This window comes from Neofelis nebulosa, chromosome 1 (genome assembly GCF_028018385.1).
Source record: "Neofelis nebulosa isolate mNeoNeb1 chromosome 1, mNeoNeb1.pri, whole genome shotgun sequence".
Taxonomy (NCBI): Eukaryota; Metazoa; Chordata; class Mammalia; order Carnivora; family Felidae; genus Neofelis; species Neofelis nebulosa.
Genome location: NC_080782.1, coordinates 190,931,095 through 190,939,576, shown reverse-complemented (window position 1 = coordinate 190,939,576; position 8,482 = coordinate 190,931,095). Strand labels below are relative to the sequence as shown.

General features: G+C 40.5%; 1 pseudogene; it reads right to left on the bottom strand.

The window, feature by feature from the left end:
• Positions 1-5,174: 5,174 nt before the first annotated feature.
• LOC131490401 (small ribosomal subunit protein eS4-like) lies at positions 5,175-8,039 on the bottom strand (annotated as a pseudogene).
• Positions 8,040-8,482: the final 443 nt, after the last annotated feature.

The following is an 8,482-nucleotide window of genomic DNA, read 5'->3' as shown; positions in this document are numbered from 1 at the left end:
CTATTACAAGGTGATGAGTTCCAGCACAGTGTAGCCATACCTGAGGGCCGAGGGATGATTTTGACGGTCTCTTGCTGTCTAGTCTGGCTGAATGCTTTGGTGATGAGAAATGAGGGACCAGGATATTGTGACTTTAGGAGGCCATTCCCTGCCAAGACGGGACTGGGTTCTGGGTGCTAACGGGGGAAGAGTAACCGGGGTACAACAACCGTTGGGCACTTCCATTTTTCCAGGTGGTTAGTGGTACTAGCATTTCCATTTTTTGGTGCGTTGTTCACTCCTTAACGGTGATGAAAACTGTCCACTCTCCATAGGCTACTTTTTTCCCAACTGTGGAAATTGTGACCGTCAATTCCCATCTGCGCACACAGAAGAAACACAGGCAGGTAACCCAGAACAGCGACGCTCTGATACTCGTGTGTCCTCCCTGTCGGAAACAGGGTCCAGGCTGCAATGCAGACGGAGTCTAAGGGACTTAAAACGACAGGGGCGTGAGAAGCCACCGCCGAAGGCGGCTCTGACACAGGGATGGGCCTTTCTCGTCCTGCCCAAACCCGAGCCGTTCTCAAGCTGTTTAACTTGCGGTTCTTTTCTCCGGTTGCCTTTTCTTTGAAAACTAATTGTAGATGTGAAATGGCCATGTTTAAATAATTCATAAAAAAAAATAATAAATCCAGAGGAAAGTGGCAGAGGTGCGGAGGAACCTGGTGAAGTACAAAGGAGGGGGCGAGCCCGGCGCAGTTTTCCAAGAGGCTCTCCTCACTCTGGAGTGCTTAATGAGGCCCGCCTGCCCGCGTGGCCCTGGGTTGGTTTTGTTCTTTCAAGAGAGCTGTTGACCTCACCCTGCATTAGAACGCACGGAGCGGTCGCTTCTCACGATTCGTGAAAACATTTGTAAATGCTGTTATTTGGGCATGGGGGAAAAAAATCGGTACCTTCTGACTGAGGGAAACTCATACATTTATAATTGTATTTTTTAATGTCGAGGAACAGCCTTTTAGCCCTAGCAATTATGCAAACCAGTTAGACAACATTGTTTAATGTAGGCAACTAAATGCCCAGAAGATCCTTCGCTGGAAAAACAAGAGCTTCTGCAACTTTTGGAGACTTCTTCCAGCCAGACAATTAATGGAACTAACTCAACGGTGCCTTTGTAAGGTTTATAGCTCCTGGAACTACCGCCGTGCCTACAGAACTATTTTAAATGTTACACCCTTGAAACTTCTAGATCAATTAGTTTGTGATAGAAGGCAATCTCTAGGTCTAAAACTACTTTTTTTATGCTGATATATCATTTTCAGTAATAGGCTTTTTCTTTTTTCTTATCTTTTTCTTTCTTTCCTTTTTTTCTTTTTTCTTTCTTTCTTTTTTTTTTTTTTTCTTTTTTTTTTCTGTAGAGCTAATTAGTAACTCCTGCCCTGGAGGAGCTGCTGCACATTGGTTAGACTTTCATCCCCAAACTTCGAGGGAATTTCCACCATGTTCTTCATAGCCCCTCATCAGATGTGGGGAGGGGGGTAGCTAGAATAGTAGGAAAAAAGTGGGTACTAGTGCTATAAGGAGATGACTCAGGTCTCTCTATTCTGTTACACCTGCTAAACACGTCAAGGTTTTAGAACCAGTGCTGTTCAAATATGCACTGTGTCAACTATTCTATATGCCCACTGTAGTTTCTCTTTTAAAAGTACGCTGGCATTTCCTCTGTCACATAATACCAAATATGCTTCTGCCCAATGCTTTGTGATTGAAAAAGTGGTCTTCAAAGTTGCCATTCAAAAATACCCATGTGGCTCCTCGAATCCTACCGCGTCTCTTTTGTTTTCCCAAGTCTCAGCCGAGGAAACGTTTGTCACTTAATTGCTGCTGAGGATCACAGATGATGGTTTATAGGTTTAGGCAAATAGTGGGCAGCACTTTGTTAACCAACGGAAGAGCACGCTGGTACTTGATAATTATCCTACGGAGCTCAATTGGCCCTTAACGGCACCTACCCCCCCAGCATCGGGGAGCCTGTTTCAAAACAAAAGCTCCTTCTTGTTAATTAACCTGTGTGCACTTGTTACAAATGAAACCTATTTGTTTCCAGCTAATACATTTGCCGCTACTTTAAATATTCATTTATTATTATGCTTGTTAAGTGAAAGGTGGAGAAGAATGGCTTGGATGACTTCCATCAGTAGGCACTGAGCTTTAAGAGATCAGCAAATAGACTAATATGTCAATTATGTTGCCCTGTGCTCTGTGGGCCCCCAAATCTGCTTAAGAAAGATGAGCTTCTCTCAACCATGAAAACCAGATAGGGGCAATTGAGAAGCAAGGCACCCACAACAGTAATCCGTGAATTTTCATTAGAGGAGAATTTTCCTGAATGTGAAATGCAATTCGTGTGAAGCTTGGTTCCATTTCTCAATCTATGTCGTGACTGTTTTGTGTCTGGGTGGACAAAAAACTGGATACATGCAACAGATATGTCTTGATTTTCCCTTGCCCCAAATGAAACGATAAACCAAAAATATGAGGAATTTGCTTACTTTTATGCAAAACTAATTTGAGAATCATAAGGAAATATAGGTACATACCATAATATGTCAGAAGTGTGGTAATTGAAAAAGCAGTAGAAACAAACATGCATTCATTTAGCAGATTTTATATAAAATCTAGAATGAAATGGTGATCCTTAGAAAGCCTACCAAAATGATCACTTAAAGTTTGGGTGATCCTGTAATTGGTTTTAGGCATTTGTTATTGTTCTCCAAAACTCATGTTGGAAAATTTTCTAAAACACATTATTCTCAAAGTAAGAGTAACCTACCTTACAAATTATTTAAAGAGATGAAAAAATAATATTTTATGCCAATGTCAGGAAGAACTTTTAACTTTGATTTGGATGAAATATTGAAATGTCATGGCTTTGAAATTTGCCCTTCGGAATATTTTCTTTTTGTTTTTGTTGCATCAAAAATCACACTTGTGTGATTTCAGTTAGGTTCTCTTAACTGCATAACAGAGTTCAAAATACACTTGAATATTGATGGAAGCAACATTCCCACAGCCACCAATCAATTACTTTGATTCTTCTGTTTTAAAATTGGTCCAATAATGCATTTTAGAATAGGTCAATACTGCCTGCTACATGGAGTAATGTCTAATTTGTTTCTATTCATCATGATCATGTAGTTAAGAACAATATGCTTAAAATCCCCAGTTGTCACTGGGAAGAATGATATGTAAAATTGACAAAAGAATTTATAAAATTGCTATATGGGTATAATGTTTTTAAGAGATGTGGGGCACCGAGGTTAAGTTCATTTAAGTGTCTGATTCTTGGTTTCAGCTCAGGTCATGATCTCATGGTTCGTGGGATTGAGCCCCATGTTGGGCTCTGCGCTGACAGAGCAGAGCCTACTTGGGATTCTCTCTCTCTCTCTCTCTCTCTCCTTCTGCCCCCACCCTGCTCTCTCTCTCTCTCTCTCTCTCTCTCAAAATAAAATAAACTCTAAAGAGATAGAGAAAGTGGGAGAGAGAGATGTAACATATCCCTGCATCATCTTTTTCCCATCACCAGGTAATATTCTGGATATATTATACATTTACATTAACTTGATGGGTCAGCACACCTGAACACCCACATTCTCTGTTTACCAACTCAAAAGGGACCACTTCTCTATGCCCAGAAGGAATGTTTCTTGCTGCTCCCTGCAGCATCATTCAGAAAAAATAGAGAAAACAAACCTTTCACTCTCACCTTACCAAATCACTTCTCTTCTCAATACAAGTTCTTCAGCAGCAGCAGCGGCGGCAAATATTTACGAGTACCTGTATGTGGCAAGGGATATGAAGAAGCAGAAGGATTGTGAGAACATCCACTACCATCATACTATAAGTTTCGCTCTCACCAACTAGGGATGGTTATCAGGGGACCACAAGAAGGGGAAGCATGGAAGTTCATCCTCTGGCTAAAGTCCTCTGTGTACTTCACCCATTAAAAGAATGTAAATTCACAGTGCCTGGGTGGCTCAGTTAGTTAAGCATCCAACTCCTGATGTTGGCTCAGATCATGATCTCAAGGTTCCATGAGTTCGAGCCCTGCATCAGTCTCTGTGCTAAGTTGAGTGTGGAGTCTGCTTGGGATTCTCTCTCTCTATCCCTCCCCCATGCTACTCTCTTCCTCTCTCTCTCTCTCTCTCTCTCTCGCTTTCTTAAAATAAACATTTTTTAAAAAGACTGTAAATTCATTATGTAACACACCAAAGGAAAAAATACTGACCTGAAACTCTGGAAAACTCCACATGTGGCCCTTGTGAAGTAAGAAGCACCTTGTGCCTGAGTTTATCATCTATTCCTTCTTAGAACTGAAGAACCAAAGGAAAGAAAACAACAAGCTATTTTCATTTGCATCCTGGTATACGTTGGACTCACATGGGGGATGCTTAATGCTTAGAACGCTAGGGCTGTGTTTAGTGTGCTATAATCAATATAAAATACCTCATCCTTCTATCATTAAGTGGGTATTTGGAAAAAGTTGTTACATCCTTAGGCATTGCTTTAGTGCTAGGGAAGAACTTAAAAATTCATAGTGATCACTTACCTGGACTCTTATATCACCTATTGTCTACATCATTCTGATTAACCACACATATGCTGCCTTGAACTGCCAGGCACAATTGCATTTTTCTGCCTACATAATAAATGTTGCAAATATATATTACTTATGCACATGTCTGGTTAGTCATTAATAGAAAGAAACTATATCAATCCAGTGCTCACTGTAAACCAAGCAATCATATACTACTATTTATAAGACAATTATAACGCATAAGTACTCATGTCTTTTATTAATATTGTTGCTACTGATCTAAGCCTATTTGAGCATTTACAATTATTCGGTTCTTTGGGTAGATACATATAGCTTCTAATAGTTAGAAGTAGGTGATGGGTAAAATTCTTCCCCCCCTCAAAACTTTGCTACCTAATGGTTTGTTACAATAAAAGCAATTGTGAGAATTAATTCTGCAACACATATATCTATCAGTAAGCAGGGACAAGAAAAAGACATACAATCTGCTCTGTAAAAAAACCTCACATAACTTGTGGAGATAAATGTGTGCCTACCAATTCGAGTCACACATATTATGCCTTTTACCCAATGGAACAGACAAAATGTGTTATAGGATTTAGGTGGAAGAGAATCCACTATGGATGGTGGTGGAGAAATGCAACACAGAAGAAGATAAACTTGACCAGTCTCCCAAGAAAAGGCAGGTCTGAGAGGAATGGAGTGGGACCAAGGACATCCTAAGCAGGCAAGAACCAACAAAAGTTTAAAGGTGGAAACCCTGTAGTCAGTCTTACATATTTATGGAATTGCACTTCTCCTAACTCCAGCCGTCAAAGTTGGAACAACATTTTGAACATGAGGAAAATTATCATCAGATTATAGGTGTCTTAGCAGCCATACCACCAGAATTAATCTATTCTAATAGGCCACTCAGGCATAAAGATTGTGGATTTTCTACTTTTTATAGGCAACTTGACTTTCAGTTAGAATATTTTATAACCTATTCCCTAAAACATGAAGGGCTGTGAAAACACTACCTGTAATCCCATTAGCAGTGCAGAGCGTTATTGCTGTTAACAAAGCCAAGAAAGCAACAGTCTTCCCCATGTTCATTCATTCGCACATTCATTCAGTCATTCATTCATTCAGCGATCTCGATTAAGTACCTACCGGGTCTCAAGCATTGTGCTGAATTGTAAGCAGTTACAGTGAGTTGAGAGAAATTCTGCTTTGTATCATCACCTGGTAACTGACGACATTAGTTGAGTAAGGCGACTGTCCAAAGCTATGACCAGGGAGAGGTGGGCGATGGTGGCAGGAAGGAGGAAATATCAGCAACAGACTGAAGCACTACCCCCTACTGAGGCCCTCACCTGCAAAAGCTCGTAGCTGTTTTCCCGTTGCTAATCTGGAAGGCTAAGACTGCTTTTAAGGGTACCTAGAGTCCAGGCTTGTTTTGATAATTCCTAAAAGGTAGGCCTACCTAGGACTCTCCAGTAGGTTTTAAAATGCGATTCCAGTGTACAAAGTAGGAGGCCAATGAGGTGACTCCGTTTGCACATATTATTTGCTCTCATTTTCCAAGGGCATCCGGAGAATTGGCAAGGATTTCCAGCTGTTTTCCTGTCTGCTCCATGCGGAAAGTTGAGCGTCCAGGCTTCGAGGGACTTTGCCAGGGTACCTATATGCTTAGGTTTGCCTGGGACAGTCCAGATTCTGTCAACTTTCCAAGTGTGTAACTATTAACAGCATCTAACTTCCTTCTTTAAAACGTCCCATCAACACAATAAATTATGTGGTCACTTTTAATACTAGCTGACTTCAACCTTGAATAATAGGTCTCTAAGTCTACCAACAATTTGGGAAATAAGACTTCTGATACGTTAAAATACTTCCAACCAAGGAAAACTGCTATAGGGTTTTCCTGAGCTAGTTACATGATACTAAAAAAGTTTGGTCAATAGAGCCAGATGGTTGACAAATCAGGGAGACAAATCGCTATGACCTGGTGGTCAAGGGCATAGACTTGAGCCAGGCAGCCCAGTTCTGCCACTTCCTATCGATGTGACCTTATCCTCACTGGTTTTGGTTTCCTTACTTCAGAGTAGAGATGTTAACAGTATCTATTTCGTAGGTTTGCAATGAGGATTATATTAATTAATATATTAAAAGTGCCCAGAACAGTGCCTGAATAAAGGTTTGCTCTCATTACTACCTCATCCAAAAAGGTAGGCACAGGAATGCAGATATCTCTTCAAGATCTGATTTCATTTATTTCCTTTGGATATGCCTAGAATATGGAATTGCTGGGTCATAAGGTAGTTCCATTTTTAATTTTTTGAGGAACCCCCCCCACACTGTGTTGCATAATGGCTACATCAATTTACCTTCCCATCACCAACACACAGGGGTTCCCTCTTCTTCACATTCTCATCAACATTTGTGATCCTTTTTTGTTTTTCCATGCTGTCTTATCTTTAAATATAAAGACTTCCAATCACATCACCAAAAGACCATTTTACCCACCACTCTGGCCACCAGTCTCTCGTCTCTCTCTCTCTCTCTCCAGCAATGGTGAGGTAGATACCATTTCCATGGGGGGAGGGAAATCCATGGTTCGTTGCCTTTGCCAACAACAGAAACATTGGACAGCCAAGTGACAAAGCAGTTGCCACTGGCATCTTTCATGTGAACTACATCAAAAGAAGCAAGGTGTCTCTCTGTTGGTGATCACACCAATTCTTCCCAGGTTAGCACCTCCAGTCATCATACACAGACACAGATTACCAGTGTCAAACTTGATGAACTCAGCAATCTTTCCCTCCTCTAAATCAATCTGAGTGGTCTCATTCGCCTTGATGAGGGGATCAGGATAGCAGATGGTATGAACATCATGGGTCACCAGATTCCTTTTGCCCCCCACAAAGGTATTTCTCCTTTGCACAATTTATACTTGAACGGCAAAACCAATGCTTGGTGTCGTGGATCAGATGGAAATTCTCCCCAGTCTTGACAATGCTGATGATGCCCATAAAACTAGCAGGGTAGGTTCTATCAGTTCAGAATTTGCCAACAGTCATAATAAATAATAAAATTCTGCATAAAGATCTTCTTTACTTCATCTCCTGTTAGGGCATACTTAAGTCTATTCCCTAGGAAAATGATGAGAGCTTATGGAACCAGTAGATAGACAAGGGGCAAACACACTGGTCAGTTTATCTAGTGTCCAATGCTTTAGAGCTGCTATACACTTCAGATGCTTCTTGGGACCATGAGCCCCAGCTGTGCTAGGCGTAGAGAGAGCTGTTATCATTTGTCTGTTTGAAGATAGCCATTCTAACAGGTGTGAGATGATCTCTTATTGTGGTTTTGATTTGCATTTCCCTGATGATTAGTGACATTGAGCACCTTTTCATATATATACCTGTTGGCCATTTATGTCTTCTTTCGAGAAATGTCCATTCAGGTCCTTTGCCCATTCTTCAATCAGATTATTTTTATTTTTATTTTATTTTATTTATTTAATTTAATTTTTTTTTTTTTTTTTGCCACTGAGGTTGTACATTCATTGCAGGATTATTCACAATAGCCAAGGTATGGAAACAAATTAAATGTCCATTGACAGATGAACAGATAAAGAAAATGTGGTACATACATACAATGGAATATTGTTTAGCTATGGAGTCAGGAAATCCTGTCATTTGCCACAACATGGTTGAAGTTGGAGGACATCATCCTAAGTGAAATAAGCCAGACCTAGAAAGACAAATACTGCATGATCTTACTTGTAGAATATAAAATAGTCAAGGTCATAGAAACAGAGGGTACAGTGGTGGTTGCCAGAGGCTGAGGGGAGGGAGAAATGGGGAGATTTTGATCAAAGAGTACAGGTTTCAAGTACACAAGATGAATAAATTCTGGAGA